At 45.0% G+C, this 5,069-nt stretch overlaps 1 non-coding gene across 1 annotated transcript; it reads right to left on the minus strand.

Annotated features, from left to right (window-relative positions):
* Positions 1 to 4,424: 4,424 nt before the first annotated feature.
* On the minus strand, positions 4,425 to 4,556 carry LOC127225538 (small nucleolar RNA SNORA55). Its single transcript, XR_007834821.1, has one exon. It is a non-coding gene; the product is annotated as a small nucleolar RNA SNORA55 (small nucleolar RNA).
* Positions 4,557 to 5,069: the final 513 nt, after the last annotated feature.

The raw sequence follows: 5,069 nt of genomic DNA on the forward strand, positions 1-5,069 counted from the left end.
ATTTACAGTAGTCCACTGTCGTCTATGGTAATCCATGCTCAGTTAAATGGAGTGATAGTGGCAATCGATCACAGAACTCTTCAAATATTTGAAGATGGTGTCAACGTTCAATGAATTAAAATAGAGTTTCTCCCTCTCCTCCCCTGAGATGTTAGTTATGCTTTCCTAGGATATGTGATCTTGATGCACATCTGGATCATGCTGGTGTTTTTCAGCTGTTTGCCTTTTGTGTTTCATTCCAGAGTCTTTCTAGTGATGTTTTCATATACTATACTGATTAGAACTGAGGCTTCCCTCTGTCCTCTTCTGTTACAATATCTTTTTTTCTAGAGGAAAAGGACTTCGTGTCAAAGTTCTGCCAACTGTTAATTATGTCCAGGCTAGCTATACATTTCAGAACTCAGTACTCGGGGGTTCTGAGGCTAGCCTGGGCTAAATAGCAAGACTTTGCCTCAAAATTAACACCCGGGATGGGGATGCAGTTCAGTTAACAAAGGGTGGGGTTAGGAGTGCAAGGCCATGCTTAGTTCCCTACAAGGTAAGGCCCTTGTCTAAAACAAAACAGCATAGTAACAACAAGGAACCTTAAAAAGTAAACACAAGGTGACTCTTGTAGAGGGTGGACTGGAAGGTCCTGGATCAGGGCTCCATTTACTTTCTGGTAGCCCAAGTGGGCTAGCAGAATCTTAAAGATTCATATCTTTGTGAGTATTTTTTTATTGTCTTTCTCTTTGTTTCCCTTTTCTCTCTATTTTTTTCTTATTTTGGGGTTTTTGAGATGGGATCTCATGCAGCCTCGGCTGCCTCTAACTCACTTATAGGTAAGGATGACCTCGAAGTCCTGATTCTTCTGCCTCCACCTCCCAAGTGTTGAGATTACAGGTATGTACAACTATGTCCAACCTCCCCTGTTCTTCCCCACCACTTTTTTTTTAATTTTTAATGAGATTGGCTGCTATGAAGTTTTGTGGTAAAGGGATGGGCACCTATTTAGAAGAGCCAAAACACTAGGTCGTCTGCTTCAGAAATTGTCAAATGTATATTAGGAGTTCATCCTTGGCCCAGAATGTACACCAGACCAATGAAGTCACAACTTCTATGATAACTGTACATTTTTAATACTTTAAATGTTACTTATTTTATGTGTATGAATGTTTTACCTGCATGTAAGTCTATGAATCATGAACTGTAATTATACATGGTTGTGACACACCATGTGGGTACTGGGAATGGAACCTAGGTCTTCAACAAGAGCAGACCTTGCTCTTAACACCCCCTCTCTCTTCCTCCCTCTTCCCCTCCCTCTCCCTCTCTCCATCCCAGGATTTTCTTTTGTAAATCTCCAGATGATGCTAAAGTCCCCCAAATGCCTGGCTATGAAAAAGCCAGAAAATGAAAGATGTTTCAGAAGCATGGTGAACCCTGGCCAACAAGACAGCCAGACAACTTATCTACATCATCTGGTCCACAATGTTGGTGGACTGAATCCTAGGAGGCTCACAGAAAAGTCATTTAATGCTTCTGGAATACCATACAAGTTCAGTTATAAAATCTCAGCCAACTTTAGTAGTCTGTAATCCCAGCCTGAGGCAGGAGGACAGCGAGTTCAAGGCCAGCCTTGGCTACCATGAAACTCTGTTTCAAAAGCCAAGGGGGTGGGGGGAAGCTGGGCAGTGGTGGCTCAGTCCTTTAATTCCGGCACTTGGAAGGCAGAGGTAGGCAGGTCTCTGTGAGTTTGAGGCCATCCTGGTCTATAGAGCAAGTTTCAGGGCGTCCAGAGCTACACAGAGAAACCCTGTCTCAAAAACAAAAAGTCCACAGCGAGCAAGTAAGTCAGACCTGCACTAGGCAACTCTGTGCCCCAGGGAAGAAAATTGACTGACTTGGGCAAAGAAGATCCTAAGAAGCTGAGAGGCAAAATGCCGTCATATGCATTTGTGCAGGCTTGATGGGAGGAACACAAGAAGAAACCTGAGTGCTTCTGTCAGCTCGTCCAGCTTCTCTAAGAAGTGCTCCGAGAGGCAGAAGACCATTTCTGCTAAAGAATGGGAAATGTGAAGATATGGCAAAGTCCGACGAAGCTCATTATGAAAGAGAAATGAAAACCTACATCCCCCCCCCCCCAAGGGAACACCAAGAAGAAGTTCAAGGACCTTAGTGGGCCCAAGCCTCCTTCGGCACTCCTTCTTGTTCTGTTCTGACTATCGCCCCCTGGCTTGTCCACTGGTGATGTTGCAAAGAAACTTCGAGAGAGATGAAACAACACTGCAGTAAGCCTAGGAAAAGAAGGCTGCCGCGCTGAAAACATGGAAAGGAAATTGCTGCCTGCGGAGCTAAAGAAAAACCCGGTGCAGTGGAGAGAGCGATCAAGGCTGAAAAGAGCAGGAAGAGGAAGGTGAGGAGGAGGAGGAAGATGAATAAGTTGGTTTTCCCGAAAATTTTTTTCTTGTATAGAAAACATCTAACCCACCCACCCCCAGTACACAATTCACTCCTTTTAAGGAAAAAAAATGAAACATAAGGCTGTGTAAGATTTGTTTTTTTAAACTGTACAAGGTTTTTTTTTTTTTGTATAGTCAGCACACTACAGAATATGTCTATACGTCTTTAGATAGCCCTGTCCTGTTGGCATTTTCAATAGTTACTAACCTTGCCTGGTACAGCCTGGGAGGCTGTAAACTGCCATGGAAATTCAAATCAGGTTCTTGTTGGTATACAGTACAAATTAGTTATTTATGGTGGCAGTAGTTTGAGTTTTTTTTTTTGTTTTGTTTTGTTTTGTTTTTTTCCTCATCTTCTGTTGTCTCTGATGCAGCATATACAGAGATAATTGCTGTTTCCTTAACTGAATACCACTCTGTAACTGCAAAAAATAAACAAATAAATAAGTGCAGCTGTTCTCTTGACATTCTGAATGCTTCTAAGTAAATACAATTTTTTATTTTAAAAAATCAACAACAACCCTCTCAGATCCCTAGTGACTGTCACCACCACTCAGTGGAACACAGGAGGCCCAAATTCCAATTATGGCTTTACCTGACCTCTGAGCCTGTTCCCGCTGTAAGGATTCAGGCATTACGCTGGCCTGACCCTGTCACCTGGCAGAATGCACTCAGGCAGTACCCTGGTCAGCTCAGGGTTCCATGAGTACTAGTCAGCAGGCAGGTGTAAAGGACCCCTTTAAAAGACAGACCCCTGCCCACTTACACTCTCTTTTGCTTTCTCTCCTCTCTCTGTCTCTCTCTCTCTCTTCTGCTTTTGGTTGGTCATCAGTTATCACCCTCTTCTTCTCTTCCCCCCTCTCTCCCCTTCTTTCTTCTTCTGTTCCCGGTGCCTCTATGTCTCTTCCCTTCTCCCTCACTCCCCTTTCTATATACACTCCTCATTTAAGCTCTTATCTGCCTGGCGTGTTATTCCCTCCCGTCTCGGTCACCCTCGTCAGCTATGCAACCTGCTACGCTCTCCCACGTGGTCCCTTACCTTGGGACCCCACTCACTTGGAACCCTCACTCGGGACCACCCCCACCCCTTCTCCAGCTTTTATTCTTATAACTGTAACAAAAGAACAACACCCACAACATCCTCAAGGCCAACAACACCGTAGCCACAGGTCCCGACTTGTACAATCTTTCTAAAGAGTCGGTGACAGATGTGTTTCCCTTAACTGGAGGAAAAAAGAAAAAAAAAAAAAGGTTGTTGGTTACTTTCCCAGGTGTGTTGTGGTTGTGTTCGTGTGGCACCACTGGCCCATGAAAGCCAACATGTATATCAACTCAACAAAGTTCTACCTGTGGAACAGACCGGCAAGGCGTAGGAAACAGTTCCCTGCCTGCCATGATCTTGAAAACAGTACTTACAAGTTTAAGGTACATGGCTGTACTTGTTCCTGTACAGACAAGCAGGGAGATACTGTCATTCCTTGCACTGGTGGGGGCCAGTTAGGAAGGTGACACCAAGAGGAAGTGGGTAAACCAGAGTTGGCATCAGACCAATTCCTTGCTACACATGGTAACGTGTTTTGCCCAACATCCCTACCATGGGAGAACTTGCAGTAAGGGCTGGGGCAGGGCTACCAGTACCTATTAGCTACCCAGCCTTCTTTCTCACCATCCTAAGACCTTGTGACAACTGCTGTGCCTCCAAGGAGTAGCACAGTGTTCCTGGCAGGTCACCTGCACCTTTTTAGACCCTAGTCTGTCACAGTCCCCATGTGCCAAGAACATACATTGGACCCTGGCCATATAGGCTTGGCTGTACAGCTACTCAAATGCCTCCCTATTAAAGGTTCACATGGAGCCTGCTAACTCAATTAATCCGACCATTAAATAAAGCAAATCAATGCATAGCACAAAACATGGGGAGACTTCCACTCCCTTTTCTCCTCGGTTCCCACTATTTTCAAAACACCTTCACTGCCCAGGAGGAAGTGTAGCAGAGCTGTAGGGACAGGCTCCAGGACAAATAGAAACCAGCCTGTCCACTGTTCTGCTATAGCCCCGTTTGTCCCCAGACCGGCATATGAACCACCACATCTAGCTGGCTGGGGTTCTGGATGCCATTTTAGATATTGTTTGTGTGCAGTTCTTGAAGATGGCTATGTCTGCACTACAAGCCTGACTTCTTCTAAACTTCTAAAACCATTCTACACTTTGTTGGAGGAAAGTTTCTTTCTGGGTCATAGTGAGACACTACAGGTTAGGCCATTCTCTTCTTACAAGCTTCTATTTATTTATTACATAGTATGTAGGGCACAGGCACACATGCCACTGTGCACCGTGGAAGTCAGGACAATGAGCTGGATTAATTCCTCTCTCTATTCCCTGTGGGTTCTGGAGATCCAGCTCAGGTCATCAGGCTTGGTGGCAAGTGTCTTTGTTCACTGAGCCACCTTGCCCCTCTCTGCCTGGCCCCTCTTTCTGTTTGTACGTGTACAGATACACATGCATGTGCGAGTTCACATGCATGTGACTACATATGAACACAGAGGTTAGTGGACATAGAACATGTGAACATAGAGGTCAGTGGGGAGCCTCAGACATTATCCACCACACCCAGCTTTTTCACGTGGA

This window comes from Phodopus roborovskii, unplaced genomic scaffold (genome assembly GCF_943737965.1).
Source record: "Phodopus roborovskii unplaced genomic scaffold, PHOROB, whole genome shotgun sequence".
Lineage (NCBI taxonomy): Eukaryota > Metazoa > Chordata > Mammalia > Rodentia > Cricetidae > Phodopus > Phodopus roborovskii.